Raw genomic sequence first — 16528 nt, 5'->3', positions numbered from 1 at the left:
CGGAGCTAGGGCTAGGCCGCTACAGGCATGATAACCAACCTTTGACCTATTACCTTGCTTTGACCTCTTACCTTGAGTACAAGGGCATCGAAAGAAATCATGACTTTGTAACAGGAAATTACAACTATGCCTACGGATATGTATACGGTGTACAAAGAATCATGCCAGTCAGTCTACTTTTCTGTCGACTTTTAGGGGTGATGCATAAAAGTAGATAACTAGGTTTTCAACTGTGCAACTCTTGGCGTTATCTTCCGTTATTCATAAATCTTTATTGACACGACAGCGACTTTCGTAAGGTCTACATGTATAACAACTACTTACAGTTACTGTACAACTAAACACACATATATGGATATCTATAGGTATGAATAAATCAACATATCGGGTCTGGCATGTCATTTACACTATTGGTTCTACGGTATAAACATTCGTGTATATATATATGTTATATGTTTATTTTTTATCTATTCATACATTCATTTATTCATTCCTTTCTTCCCTCCCCAGCGGTGTGTAAGCGGAGATGTCTGTACGGCGGAAGGTGCGTGGGTCCCAACCGGTGCTACTGCCGCCCGGGCAGGGGAGGGCCGTACTGCAACAAACGGGTAGGGGGCGCTGCTAACAACTTTCCTTCTTTTTTTTCTGGTTGAACGGTGTTTTTTGCATGTCATAACTATGTAGCCACTGGATTATGAATGAATTAGCCCTGTGTTGGATTTTGATCAAAATTGTACCGAATATTCTTTAAAACTGAACTTTAAATTTTCTAAAACTGTACCCAAAATTCAACAGTGTTAAACAAAGTTTAGTTAACGTTACATATTTTGCGGTTTTATGATTAACAAGTTAACGTTAGGTGGATGTTGTAGTTTTCTGACAACGGACATATGTAATTGGTGACATTCATAATGGTTATGACCTTGTACTTCACAGATACGCAGATAACGGAATCGTCATCAAGTGGTGACGTCATCATTTTGTACATAAAACATGCAGCAGAAGTAGGACTTTTTCATTCATCATCAGGTTCTGTGGTCACCATGGAAACGGCTCAAAGAGCAGTGACGCGACACACTCCACGATTTTACCTCGAAATGTGCCCGTTTTTAGCTTTATTTAGATAAGTCACAATCTACAATGTTTAAGTGCGGACAAAATGTTACTGTTTTGTTGTTGTTCTTGTTGATGTTGACATGTTCTAGATGTAAACATCCTTGTCTAAGGCTGAGGTACTTATTTACAATTTCGTAATTTAGCATTGAACATTCCAAAACGAAGGTCAACTCAAAGTGACCTTGACCTTACCTTACCTTTTAATGGTCACTTTGCTCGCCAAGATTTCCACCTTTTCCTTTTAAATGTAGGATAAGATTTTAGCATTTAATTGCGTTTGTAATTTTTCTATATCTATGTATTGTAAAGGTTTTTAAAACTATCTGTGCTTCTCTACGTAATTTTGTGTGACGTCAGCGTTTAGTGTGTACCACTCTCCAGGCGAGAGGCAGCTGTGGTGCTCTGGGAACGAGAGCCTCTCGTACCTCACGTAGTCATTATTAGTTCACCATATTGGTTACTGTTTTAGTTTGTTTCATGTGTGAAATCACGATTTTTATGAAAATGCTTCACAATAGATATTTGTCCTGTTTATTACTATGACCATGAAAAATGTCGAATGGAAGGTTTTGATACTTTTTCTGAATGTTGTATGTAAAGGGCGAATGAAAACAGCACTGACACATCCAGGAATTTTTACAGCTTAAACAAAATACAATATGTTGATTTTATCTAGTACCTTCCAGTTGAATCGCTCCTTAAAATTAAGTTAATTTTAATTTGTCCATCTCTTTCGTAAGTGCATACGCGTGCCCGCCCACCCACATATCATACATTTATACATCCATCGTGACACACTCAAACACACATTCATACGCAATGTAACAGACAATACCTCGACAATTGTATTTCGTCTGCTGTCTGGCAACACTATAAACATCGCTTCCGTTTCCATCTGTAATTTACGTTAAGACTATTATCGGCGTGTGTTTTATGCAGTAACAATAACACCTGAGCTATGGATATCTTGCCTTCATCCGCTAAAATTACTTACCTTCAAGAAGTCTTTGCAAAAGCCACTTTCGTCTAATCCTGTCTTTTGTCATTTTTACCTAAAAGATTGCCTGTGAATTGCGGTTTTGTGTTCACAATAACACCAGGACCAGACGTAATATATTTAAGTAACGGCCTGATCTCCGAAGATTACTTCTTAAGTGGCCAGAACAAGCCTTGAAGGCACGCCGGGCGCTAACCGTGTCAGAACGAGCCAAGGAGAACAATGCACGACTTAAAGGACAGATAAGATCTGCCACTTGCAGGACGCAAACCTAGCCTGCGGGTTTGTATTGTCGGTGGGTGTTAGGCATCAAGGATAGAGCTTCATTTCAACTTGTTGCTGAGCGCACGGGATTTTAAAGAGCATGCTTTCGTCTGTATTACGTCTATTACCCAGGGAAGGGCGTTTTCCCCTGACGGTGTACGGTGCTTTGGTATAAATTACAGTGGATTCGAAATTCATTCCTCAGCTAACCGACATTTCAACCTGTTGCTGAGCGCACGGGATTTTAAACTTAAAAGAGCATGCTTTCATCTGTGTTACGGTCTTCTAAAGTTTTATCTCGTTCATCCCTTACGGTGGCACTGAGTTTGGTATAAAGTAGAGTGGATATGAGATTAATTCCTCAGCTAACCGACATCTTTCGCACCACAGCTCCGTCAGTAAGACATCAAGAGCCGCGTAGTTCTAGTTTAGAACTCTTATTTAGCCTCACAGTCCTCTTGGTACTGTATGTTTCTTGCTTATATCTACGGAGATATGAAATCGTCGATTTTTTATTTATGCCTGTAAGGAACATCGTTGCGTCCTTACCAGAAAGTCTTCTTTCTGATGTATATTCCCATTTCAATTGCAGAAAAACAAACTACGCATGGTGAAACCCTTAAAATGCATGCAAACATCAAATAACGCCTTGATCTTATCAAGTCCGCAACAAACAGAACAGCGCCGACAGAATGTGCCGCCAACAGCCTTATTGCGTGCCGAACGGTTCAGCATCAGCGCGCTCCGAGAGAGTCGTCCCGGTGTCAAGCCAAATTTATCCCCCTACCATTTTCTGCTCCAAACAATGCTTGGGGTTTGGAGTGTACCTTTAGTGAGAAAGGTTCGTCACACTCGTAGGTTTTGTTACATTTTATGCAGGCGTCTGGGCGGGTTTTGCGAGGAGGGGTCGCGCTGCGGAGGCTGACCCCAACTCTAGCCCTAAACCAAGTCGTAACCCTAACCCCAAACTTATCCCTAATCCTTGCCCTAACCCTAACTCTAAAGGTGCGCTCTCACTGCACTTGCGTCGAGCTTGCGTCACTGCGGGATTCGTTCGCTGCGTCACTGTTTTGTAATTTTTTCCGATTTTTTTAGGATTTAGATATTGCTTAATACGTAAAAGTATGACTTAGAAGACGACAAAACACACAAAGAGTAAGAAAATTTGTCGCAACACCTGGCTCAAGCACTGACCCGACTGGTGAGCTGCATCGGTAAAAGTGAAAGCACTTCCTCTCCAACCATTCTGTCAGCCAGACACTTAAACACTCAAGACGCTGGTGATCAAATGCACTTAAAGGAGGAATGCGAACGGTTCTTGGTGCGCATTCTTCAGGCGAAGCGGGTCGGTGGTGATAGCGTCACTGGTGCGACGGAACTCGCGTGCCTGGGGCCACAGACGGCACGCGTAGAAAGTTAACTATAGGGAAGCAGAGTATGGGATGGGCTTTATGTGAGCAAAGCACTAAAAATTCCGAGAAAAATTAAGTCTACTAGTCATCAATGTTCTAGTATGAATCTTCAGCCTGGAAATTGCACTTCCTACGTGTACACAAGGTGTTGTGTGACGGCAGGGTGATTGTCCCAGAATCCAGAGGTCCTGGGTTCGAATCTTCTCATGCACCAACTTTGTGCCCTTGGGAAAGGGACTTACCACGACTTTTTTTTACTGAACCCAGGTGTAAGAATGAGTACCTGACTTCGGTTGGGGAGGTAAAAGGCGGCGGAAGAAGAGGGATGGGCTCCAACTTCCAATATAGTGCTAAAGACACAGTTAAGTTAGGTAACAATTGCAACCGACTGCTCCTACTGCCTCAAAAAGGCTAAAGAACTACCTTTTACCTCCCAGACGCAGTGCGTAATCCAGATTTCAATGCTTAAGTCTGTTGTAGATCCAAGGACAGGTACCTTTAAGGGAAAAGAATAAACGGCAGCGCTTTGCTGTTGTTGTTATCTCTTTGTTATCGCTAATTGCCATTCTGACAGATATCCCATCAACTTAGGGTGTAATCTACTTTGCAAGTGGCTGCATTGTCCTCTGAACTGGGATACAGTTTATTCTATCATTTGTTGTGTCTGAAAGTAATTGAGTGAACCTTTCTTCTTAACACACGTCAAAGGATCACAAGTCGAAAGATCAAATTCTATCCCGACAGACTTTGTCCCCTTATAAAGCGACCATTGCTGAGTAAATGCCAGCTTTTTGCTTACCTGGCGTTCTTGTATTTTCTACCTGTCGCCTTATCTATGTTTTTACTAGCGGAAACAATACAACTTTTATTGAGGCTTGCTCACCACTAATAGCGCGATTGTATTGAACACAGGTGTGTTTTACCTGCGCTTTGTTCTACTGTTTGTTGGCGGTCAACTACCGTAAACATAGTCTGAGTGTTGGTGCAAAATACGGCCCCGCTCTTCCGGTAAGCACCGTCCCTCCCTGGGTAGATTTATTACCAAATGTTGCTGTTATTTTTGTTTGGCATTCACTCACGCTAACAACGCTTTATCTAAGTTACCTGAACAGAACACGACCCTTTTGTTAAGGAGACTATTTTAAACAGCGCTCAACACGTTATTTCCTCATTAATCATCATCTACGCACACCGGGAGGGCGCGCGCTTGACGTCACGGCTGATCTCTGGTCTCATTGGTTTACTATCGCACAGGTGACCTATGACCCCGTCGCTACGCACGCACGGATACCGGGTGGCGGTAATAAAAGGGGTTTACAAAACCCCAATGTCGTTTAACCACCCCATGATACATTGTCATAGTCATGTACTTTGCTTTTGGTTCAACTTTGTACAAACAAAATTGCATTAAAAGATAGCGAATTGCATTCCCACTTCTTGTTAGGGAATGAGCTTAACATTTTTCCTGCCTTTTGTCCTGATAAGGATACCAAAAACCCCTTGACACATCCCCACCTTGCCACCAGTCACTACTTTCTCTCGATTAGCACGTTTTATTGACAGCTATTAAGGACTAGTCGGAGCGGTGGACAGCGGCTTAAGATACCTCGTGTTGGATAAAGATGCTCACCTGAAGCCACCTGGGAACACCTGAGACTCACCTGTCACACCTGGTCATCTTGCACACCTGTAGCAAACAGGTAAGTTCATGTTGTGTCGTTCGCTAGATACATTGTCACTGTCACAAATGTGTACTGCATGCTTTCAATTGGCATATGTGTATGTGTAGCTATGCAGGGAAACCTACAGTATTAAGAATTACCATTCCTCAATTAAATCCTCGAAGCTTCTCATTTAAATCACTGGCTTTCACATGAATGGGGAAATGTTGGGATTGTGTGGCTCGTTTTAAAACTTATTTTTCACATTTCCTTGTTTATTCGCGAAGCTTCATTGTGTCTTAGGTCGAGTTGGACGATTTGGGGGTAGGTGTTTAAAACAGAGGGTGCATTCTACTGCAAAATTACTCAAACTACGCTTCAGGCCAGCAAAAACACAAATATTTGCTCGGGTGTACAGCAGGGTGTTCATTCTTTCTGAACCGGGTTTGACAGATTAAATGACACGGATCTAATGACGTACTTTGAAGACGCCCCCGTTGTTTGGTTCTTTCAATGTTTTGACAAGCTTGTGCGAAGCAATGTTGCACAAAATGGCCCTTTACGTACGTATACGTAGCCTATTACAGTCAAACCCGCCCAAGGAGACCACTTGGGGACCTATAAAATCTGTTCTATATGGACAGGTGGTCACTATAGGCATGCAGGATTATGAAAATGCTTGTGTAAATCACACTTAGTGTGGAAAATTATCCAAGGGACCACCAACAAGTAGGCACATCGGTCAGGCGGTCTCTATGGAAGGTGAATATTTATACAGGCCTGGATGTACTTTCCCTGTACTTTTCTTCGCTGATTTTTTTCCCAATCGAGTAACAGTGGCCTAACACCTTATTCTACAACTGCCCTTGTTGTCAGTTACTGCGGATGTTATGACATGCCTATGTAATGATGTAGTGTGTCTGGCGTGTTGCACTGTCACGCTACGCACGGTGTGCAACCCTGAAGGTAGGGTCTTCTCTGCGTCAAGTGTTCTGATGTCCTAGGAATGTCAATTAAGTTCAGGAAAGGTATCTTCTTTCGCTGCTGACTTGAAGTGTACCCAGTAAACATTTGATTCTGAAAAGCCCGTTGGTTGATCATAGTTGTGTCAGGATATGTGACTGACAGTACATGTATGTATTTAAAGAGTTAGAACATTCTGTTATAAGATATGTCTCTTAAGGTAACGTCCAACGACTGTAACCCTGAGATGTGTACTGCTGTAAAGATTTGACGTTGAAAGATGCTAACAAAATAAAGTTCTGAATGTTCGCAATGCACAAAAAGACAAACTTTCTAACATATACTAGACAGCAACATTAGTGTCTCGTTCCAGCCCCGCAAAAAACGACAAAGCAAATGTCTAAAGAATAGCAACAAGTATGACTTTAAGTTTAATCAGTGCAGAACTGAGGTGCTTAAAGTTCCGCCTTGGTTCTATTGTTGAGTAGGAACTGTTATTCCTTTTAAATTACTGTTATTGTGGTAGTTTTAAAGAACGCTTGAAGTCAGATTTTCAGATCTTACGTGTGGCAGGTCATCGTAAATTGTTACATAACAAGCAACCGCCGCGTGCCTGCGAACCCGGTGTGTTACACCGATGGGCGGATATATTATTTGATTAATGCGGGCATAGGTGTGGAAAATTAAGTCAATGTCGGAATGTAGGAAACCATTAATAAACCGTGCAGGTTATGGTACGCCACTCTTGTAGCTCCGTGGAAATGCCATGGTTAGTTACAACAACATTTTGTCTCTTATCTTAGAACGTGGTATATAACCCAGTACGCTCATTCCAACATACAAACTGTAATTCAATATCAACGGGAGTGCACTGTACTTAACATTATCCTAAGAATCAAACTTTGGCTCCATATGTAGTGCTTTATCGTGGCTTATCGTGCGTTAAAACCATGATTCATCAGAACAATTTAGACTTTGGTAGACACAACTGATGCAACTGAATGTAGACAATGTAGAGCAGTCCCTTTTACTGTTAACATATGGGTCATTATCACAATGCTCCCTAAATAGCGTTCTCAGATATTTTGAACAGTCGTATCCTCAGACACCTATCTGGATGTACACTGCTTAGTTCCACAGCAACAGAAATGTCAGAGTTTGTACCGTTACCATGCCAACCACCAGGAGACCGCTGTCTGTATGACGTAGCTGACTGCCTGTGGCGATCATGTGATGAGCATGGATTACTTGACAAGGCACGTTAACTGTGATATATATCCCTTAAGTATGGGGATCGACACTTAGAGCATAGCAGTTCAACATGGCACACACCTCAGATCATGCCATATCATTTACGCACTGTTGCCATGGATCCTTGCAGCACACATCCTTCTTCGTGTCTCTCCGGCCTCGATTCAATCCTTTTCTCACTTTCTTCTCATCGCCGATTTCTCTCTAACTATATACTCCAAACAACGAACCTGCATCTGCTGGGGCCGTCTTACACGTTGCACACAGTTGCCCCTGTAGGACTTAGTGCGCCAGTGGACGAGAGGGTGGAGTAGGAAGTGCACACCCCTCATTCACCTTAAAACGCCTACCATTGTCTTCCGAGACAGACGGGTGCCAAGAACATATTCTTTTATTTTCTCTGTGTGTCTCTCCCCTCTCCCTCCTCTCTCCTTCTTCCCCTATCTCACCTCTCTCTTTTTCCCTCTCTCACAAACACAAACATACGCAAGTTTACACACACGCACGCATACTCTCTTTCTCTCTCCTCTCTCATTCACACATTCTCTCTCCCTGATATCTAACTCCCTACTAGTAGGTGCACACAGACATATACAGGAAATCACAGTCCATGTCAACAGATCCTCAGCAAGAAGTTTCACACCTTCAGTATAGGAACTGGTAGGTTACTATCTCACTGTATGACCGGGCGTGGTGACACGTGGTAAGCGTGTTTTATCTTCTAAACAATTGTTCTTTGCAGAGCATTTCCTAAACATTAGCCGAGATCATCCGATTTTATATGCTTAATCCCCACTATAATGCTGCTTAAGCTGATGAGGGCCCCAGTGGTACGTGGGATAATGCTTCGCGATTATCCTACCCCATTAATCATTATATTTGCGCATGTACGTTCTAGTCAGACTTGGATGATTGACAGTTACGTTGGACGACTTTTGACAACTGGTAGGTTACTATCGTACTGTGTGATCGGACATGGTGACACGTGGTAAACGTGTTGTATCTTCTAAACGATTGTTCTTTGCAGAGCATTTCCTAAACATTAGCCGAGATTATCCGATTCTATATGCTTAAATCCCACTATAATGCTGTTTAAAGTGATAGGGGTCCCCAGTGGTACGTGGGATAATGCCTTACGATTATCCTATTCCATTAGCCATTATATTTGGGCATGTACGTTCTGGTCAGGCTTGGATGATTGACAGCTCCGTTGGACGACGTTTGTCCAACTCTCTAGCCCGGGCATAAGCGTGGTACTCAGCAGGCGATCGGTATGTTGTTTGTATGATTTTTGCTTTGTTCTAAGAAAGCAAAAGCTGATGATGATGACTCTTAAGATGTAAGGTGTTCTATACGAGTGTCCCACCTGCTCATACCTGTTCTGTCGGCTCCTTTGTTCCTCACCTTGATGAAGCCATGTTTGTGTACACGTCTTGCACAAGGTCACAGAACGTATTCACGTATGAAAGTACAAATAGTGTAAGTGGTGTGAAAAGTGTGTTTGATGAAGTTAAACAGTCTGTAGTCCAGGTTACCCGGGATATGGCTTATGATAAACCAGATTTGTGGTCAGGGCTGCCAGTTGTATGCAGGCCACGGTAACTATATCGTCTATCATTGGTTTGTCTTCGTTCACCTCCAGTAGCACTGTATTTCATTTCAATAATCTAATTCGGATTGACCAGGGATGCTATTGGGTCTTGTGGCCACATGTTTTTAGAACAAAAATCAATGCGGATGTCAGTCATGAAATTAAGACAATTGTGGCCTGGTGGTCTTGGCTTAACCAGGACTGGTCGAATGTAGAAAGGAAATTGGAACTTTTCATTCCCTAGAATCAGCCCTTATCTATTTGATTGGTGGTCTTTGAAAAGAGACAATGTAGTCCCTCAGCTTTTGACTTAATAATTCCGAAGGACTAGGCCTTGATACTGTTACTCAAGAACAACCATTGGGGCAATAAATCATTAAGACAGAACACGACAAACAAACTAAAAGCAAACAGACATCGATCAAGTATAAACCCTTGAAGTATAAGACGCTATGGGACCTGAAACACGATTCTTACAATAGATAACCTCAAGTTCACAGTGTTTGTATGTATAACTGAGCTCAAACACCAACAGCTGAAGTCTTGGCGCCAGGTTGACATTCAAGTGGCGCGTTTATCTTAACATACATGCCTGCCGTGACCGGCGCTCACCTGGCGTTTACAGGTAACGTTACAGGTAACGCAGGTACGCAGGTGTGTCCTCTACAGGGTTGGAAAACTGTATACGTAACACATCTACTCGGGTGAAAATTAGTACCTAGCTTTGATTAGAGACGTCCTCTCGGATGGAATACAAAGCTGGACGTCTTGTGTATGAGGAGAGCGACAACTCGAGATCCATAAAAGAGCCCACCACTTATCGAAAATGGTAGGGATCTATCCCAGTGCGGTCTTACACAGCTTGTACCTAATGTACATACCTTGTACGTAACGCTTAAAGGTGGCTTAATGGTTACTGTGATACAAATAAACAAACAAACGTACTACTTAAGCTACAACTTGAACCATTCAGTTTGCTGTGTCTTATATCAATCCTCAGTTCTGTAATAGAAGGTCAGGGCTATATCGTGAGTACAATCAGTTTAGGTCAATTACGTTTTGATGGTCTAATAATTACCCCTGCTTGACGGTCGCCATGCAATGTAAGATTAATAACTGGAATCATTCTCTGACGTTCTGAGACACGGAGTCAATATCCGGGTGATTATCGTTCCATAATGCCCGGATAATGACCGCTGTGTGACCTTGGGGGGACATTAGTAACCAGGGAGTGGTCTTTAACGCCCTTATAATGACCGCCCTGTGACCCCCAGCGGGTTAATATGACATTAATAACCGGGGTTTATCAGGAAAACGGCTGAGTCAACCAGCCTGACCTCAATACGTAACCGGGAGAAAGGACCCGGATGATATACTGCTCTGGGAACGAGCTTTAGAACACACACGACTGAATACCAAGGCCACTGCTCTTGACACAGTTTGCTTTCTTTCTCTTACTCAAGTCAACGAAATCTTTGGTTTATTTCATTTTTACGAGTTTTAAGTCTTAGAAAAGCTGTCAATTTCCTGACACAGTTGACGACTCGGTAGTTTTGTCAATTAGTTTAGTTGATAATTAGTTAATTAGCCATCTTCATGATCAGCGGACGTCATCAGTGATGAGGAAACCAACCAAATTCCCGCCACACTTCGCCATCGGTTCGTACATTCTGCTCTTTGTTTCGTTATCTTACAAGATTCTCAGCGTTTGTCGCCTTTTCTGTAATATTTTCGATTTGTCTTTAATTGCCTCTATGATATAGCCGTTATTTGCATGAAACGTATCCACTTCGAAAAAGTTGAATGTGACACAAGACACAAAACATAACACAGATCCGACAACAGTTGGTCTTCCTTGATGTTCAAATACATACTTCGCTAGCCAGCCTCGATTATGTTGGTGACTGTACATCAAATACAACAGAGTGAGTTAAGGAACTTTTCATATGTTTTGCTACAGTTTTAACTTTAATTTCGCAGACCCTCGACGAAACCCAAAGCTAAATACCTCAATAATTGCCTTCATGAGGAGCAAGAAAACCAACTGAACACAAAAATCCGGCATTTACATTTTAAGAATAAAGGAAATTCCTCGTCGTCTTCATTCGCGAAAAACGTCTACTGTAAGCTCATACTGAAGAAGTTTTGGTCATCCCTATGGATGTTCTAACGTTGGTATCTAAGCACTTACTATAATAGGTGTTTGCTTATGGTTTGCATATGTTTGGTAGAAACACATCCTTCTTACTTGTACCGACTCGTGTTGTGTATTTAGAAATGATCTTTTGTCTCCCCATAAAATGAATGGGTCAAACATAAACATTTGGACCAGTGTAGGAATTCGTGACGTCACCACGGTTCGGTTGCCCCGGTAACAGAACGTCCCCCGGGTGACGTCCGCCATGTTTGTTCCAAATTGCACACAAACACGGTCATTCAGATAACAACATAGGACAAACTGCTCTTCGGGAAAGATAACATCTTCCGATGTACTGTCCGGAGCATTTCTACACAGTCAGAGACTTGATTAAAGCTTATGACCCCAAGCTCGAGGGCTAATTGCAAGTAAAAATGTAGAAAGGATGTTTACGACTTTAGAGATAATTCTAGCAAGCACTCAGGGAGTGATTGAGAAGATTGAAAAAGGACAGACTGTGTCACAGATTCATGTTAACGTGGCCACGTAACTTTTTAAAGATAACTAGTATTTGCATCCAAAATCGACTAGTAATCCAAAATGTTTGCATAAGATTTACCTATTATCATTGACTTATGTCTGAAGCATTCTGCAATAAACTAAAGTTTCAAATCTCTAAAACATCTGGTTGCGCCCTCATCACCACGCAGGTGTTAAGCTGGGATAACACCTGTGTTTAAGGCTTACCTGTTGTTTATACACGTTTGTATGTCATCACCAGGTGATACCAGTAATTACGCCCTAGTTTTACGCAGCGTCACTCAGGTAGAACAGGCGATTAGCGCATAGTTCACACCTTAAGACTGTTCACGTACTGTTAGGGACTGTTGTTATACAGGGTAATGGTCATTTATTAACAATGAAACACTTCACCACTTTTAAAGTTGTTGCTTTGATTTGAGGAGTTCTAATGAATTAAGATTCCAGGTACCAAGTGAAGTGACACCAACATAACGTTTTGCTGTTTAAAAGCATAGAACAGTGGGTCTCCTGTATACGTTTACCAACTTGTAGGACTGAAACTGAAATATCTATGTTTATGTGGAAAGGACATAATGTATGATGAGAAATACTGGAGGACGGGCTTTGTTTTCGCTCCAACTCTGTAAGAGTATGATAGAAAGAGACTAGTTCTCTACACACATCTTTAGACTGTGGCTTTTGGAAAAAAACAAAATTTAATACCCCCCATTGACGCTACTTACCAAACAGATGTCTCGTATTGCCTCTTGAGAAAAACATCGTACTTAATAGGCCTACAACAAGACACCAAACAAATGCTGCACCAAACACCTACTCTGTGCCTCTACTGCTCGAGACACAGGAGATAACAACCCTCTGTCACTACGGCCTCAGAACACTACCTGTACCTTCTGTTTGTCCTTTGTATGTGACACTGTAGAATAAGTGCCACATTGTCCTCGTCTGACTTACAGCAAATAAAAAACCTATTCTCGAAGATTACTTAACTCCTGAAAGCTCAGCTGTGCGCAATTAGTGGCAATCAGAGCGGATGAGTCGGATGGAGGAAAGTTGTCCGGCCACTTTCCCAGGATTACCAGCGGCAGGTCCGGCTGGGCGTGTGAACAGGTGTTTCCGGTAAACATGAGTACACTTTCATTCAGGACAATCTGTTCAATTCATGGCTCTACAGGGATACGTTAGTACCAGTGCTGTGGTATGACGTTTTCCTGAGGAACATAAGGAAGTTTTGTATATACATGTAGACCGTTCTGTTGCGTGTGTTCAGGACCCGACCCTACGTGATTTCAGGTTGGTTTTACGTGATTTTTACAGAGAAAGAATCTTTTGTACGTAGGATTTGACATTCGACAGTGTGTTGTACACTATACTAGTACACTTTCATTTGGGAGAAGCTGTTCCATTTACAGCTCTACAGGGAGACGTTAGTACCAGTGGTGTGATGTTTTCATAAGGAACACAAGGAAGTAAATTTTAGAAGACGTGTGTGCCTGTAGAATCAGTGATGAGCCATTCTGTTGCGTATGTTCAGGACCCTACACTGGAGCAAGCTAACAAGCAAACCAATGTAAAAGCTTAAGGTACCAGCTTCTATTGAACAAGTTGGCAAAGAAGAATGAACCTTTCGTAGCTTAAGTATTGACGTTCTGACAGGTTGACAGATAACATGACGTGTTAACAATTCTGTGACACTGCTATACAAGCTATAACTGGAAGCAAGCCAACATAAAAGGTTTAATAGCCTTAATGTATCGGCTTCTATTGAACAAGTTCAACTGTTAGTAAAGAAGAATGAACCTTTTGTGACTTAAGTCAAGTTGCCGTTCTGACAGGTTGACAGAGAACATAGCGGGTTAACATTCTTGTGACACTAATGTAACTGCTATGACTAAATTCATACAATACATAGGTACCAGCGTCTAATTTACAAGTTGGCCAAGGAGAACGAAGTCATTGTAGTTTCCTTGTTACTGTACTAGCGGTTTGACAGGGCCATCAAAGAAAGTGGCAAACACGGCGCAAAGAAACACGGACATTCTATAAAGGATTTCTGTTCGTGTTCGACTTCTTGGACAGCTTCTTGAAAGGGTGATAGACATCTTCGCGTCGCGGGGGCCGACGTCTTAATCCTGCCTTTCTTACCTGCCGTGTTAAGGTGTCCTCAGAGTCTGTATCTCCGCCACTCGTGCACGTTCTAGGTCGGGGGTCACGTCAGGACAAAGGCGCGCTGATTGGCTTAGAGGCGAGGCTTAAGTCGGGACCCCCCAAACCTCGGTATGGTCGATCTACAGTTTGACTGGAGTCCTTTTTAGACCCAAACGACAAAATCGTCGAAAAAATAAGGCTAGTTAATAACTGCTATTCTTATCAACCAACGCCTTTCCTAGTCTTCTAACCAACCTCCCACAGAGAAAGAAATCCAGCCTGCGAGGCAGTGTTGGAAGGAAAACTAACAAAGATCACTAGCTATCACTTAGAGCTGTAAAGGTATAGGTCTAATAGCCATTTTGATTGCGAAATAATACCTATCTTAGGCCTCAATCGTTTTGAAACGTCAGTCATTTTGAAACAGAAAGAAAACCGGCGTCAAAGGTATCAAATGAAGATAGCGGGGAACAAAAGCTAACAGAGATCACTGGCTGCCTTGTAAAACAAACAGAAGTATCAGCATTTCAAGTGAAAATCATGAATTATTCCTATTTAGTCTGATACTACATGAGAAACTTTTACTCTCTGATTTTCAGAAGAAAGGACCTCGAAATTTTTATTTAAGAAAATAGCATAAGAAATTTTCATGGAAAAAAGAAGTAATCAGTTTGAAAGCCTCTGAGTCGCTAAACACTTTAAACCCCAATTGACCTCTCCAAAGTTTTGACAGCAAAACCCACAAACTTCTGCTCCAGTTCTCTCTGTTTTCTCTGCACACAAAGGTCCTCAGGGATGTTTTTACTGGCGGTTCTTAAGCCTTTCAGGGCCACTCTTAAAGGTGGTCTTAGAGAATCACTCCAGTCATCACAAGGAGATGATGTCAAGCTATCAAGACCCCGTGCTGTGTGAAGGAGACTTTGTGTTTTATATTGTAGGACTTGGTTAGTGCGTAAGGTGGTGATAGACAATCCTGTGGGTGGTTGCATCGCAGCATTTGCTAATATCAGGTATGTTACGTTATCTCTTTATCTATGCCCAAAGCGAATGGGAGTTCTCAGTAAGTAAGGGCCCAGTCACAAATGTCGTAGGAGTGTCGTACGATTGCAAACTGATGTCATTCTTGGAATAGTCATGCAAATGTAGTACAAAATTCAGCTGTATTTTTATCGAAAATGCTATCATAAATCCGTGTCAAATATCCTTATCTTAGAATCCGTGAAAACTTCCTTAAAAGCTCCGCGACATCAAACATCGTACAAGGGGTGTGACCGCGCCGTAAAGAGGCGCATTTGTTCTTAAGTGGCGACTGAAGTTATGCGTTAGCTCAAGTAAAAACTTTGATAAGGTATGGTGTCGTCTCAGTTTTGTGACGCCAACCTGTCGACACGACGTCCATATAGGCCTCTGCCTGTTAGTCAGCTTTATTACCATACTTTACTAAGTAAGATATTTGCTTTCGGTGGGAGGGGGTTGCTTACCAGGTAGCTATCTCTGGATTTATACCAAAAGTGAATGCTAGTTCACAGTAACAAACATGTATGTCCATAGGTTACGAACGAAGTTATGTGTTGACTCGAGTGAAGACTTCAATCAGATTTGACGTGGCCTCAGTTAACCAGGACTATAGACTTAAAGCGTGCATAGCCGTCAATACAATCCTTTGCCTGTTTGCCAAGGTGCATTGCTATACTTATATGTATGACAAGGGGGGAGAGGGGTTGCAGGTACATGCATCAGCCACCACTGCCCGGTTGTGCAGGTTTGAATAGGTAGTCCTCGGGGTTCAACGAGTCGTACAATCTCGAACACCCTTCACGGAAACTTAAGTCAACATTCGCTCATGTGTTGTGAAAACCGTTAAGCCGCGATGCTGCTATCGGGGCAAGTTTGTGTCTTTCTTTTTGCTATGTCCATATATCATTTGTTAACGTAGAAGGCTATTAACCTAGTATAAGGGCAACTACCTCCCATCCTAACCTGTAGCACAGACTACCCGTAAGGCGTACAAGGGAGCGGAGAACACGAGTCTCGGAAATCGCTCCTGATACGATACCCCCTTTCCACTAGGACGGCGCTCTCGCCGAATTGAATTTTACAGATCACTCAACGAATTGTACAGAAAAAGAAACGAATCTTTTTTAACTTTGTGAATTTTGTTGTGTTCTTAGTCACACTTTTACGTTTTGTAGATATCCTATTTAGATCGCAGTGAGAGCGCAGCGCGATCGCCGTCTAGTGGAGAGGGGGCCAGGGACAGGGCATTGATGCCAAGGGCAAATCCCTCCCATCCTAACCTGTAGTACAGGCTACCCACAAGGCGTATAAAGGATCCGAGAAAACGAGTCTCGAAAATCGTTCCCAACGAGCCGTGGCGTTGTTTGTCCAGCCCAGCTGAACACACAGACCCACCCGGTCAGCTGGCCTGAGTGAAAAGGGACCCTCACG

General features: G+C 42.5%; 1 protein-coding gene and 1 long non-coding RNA gene across 2 annotated transcripts in view; both read left to right on the top strand.

Moving 5' to 3' along the window:
- Positions 1-505: 505 nt before the first annotated feature.
- On the top strand, positions 506-2137 carry LOC118407953. The gene is made up of 2 exons (XR_004830224.1): positions 506-608; positions 937-2137. It is a non-coding gene; the product is annotated as an uncharacterized LOC118407953 (long non-coding RNA).
- A 3187-nt stretch (positions 2138-5324) lies between these two features.
- The window catches only part of LOC118407954, a 31260-nt gene continuing 20056 nt past the window's right edge, over positions 5325-16528 (top strand). The window contains exon 1 of the mRNA XM_035808541.1: positions 5325-5489. The gene's annotated coding sequence lies outside the window, so the exon portion shown is untranslated. The remainder of the gene's footprint in view (positions 5490-16528) is intronic.

This window comes from Branchiostoma floridae, unplaced genomic scaffold (genome assembly GCF_000003815.2).
Source record: "Branchiostoma floridae strain S238N-H82 unplaced genomic scaffold, Bfl_VNyyK Sc7u5tJ_1501, whole genome shotgun sequence".
In the NCBI taxonomy this organism is placed as follows: domain Eukaryota; kingdom Metazoa; phylum Chordata; class Leptocardii; order Amphioxiformes; family Branchiostomatidae; genus Branchiostoma; species Branchiostoma floridae.
This window is presented reverse-complemented; position numbering and strand designations above follow the sequence as displayed.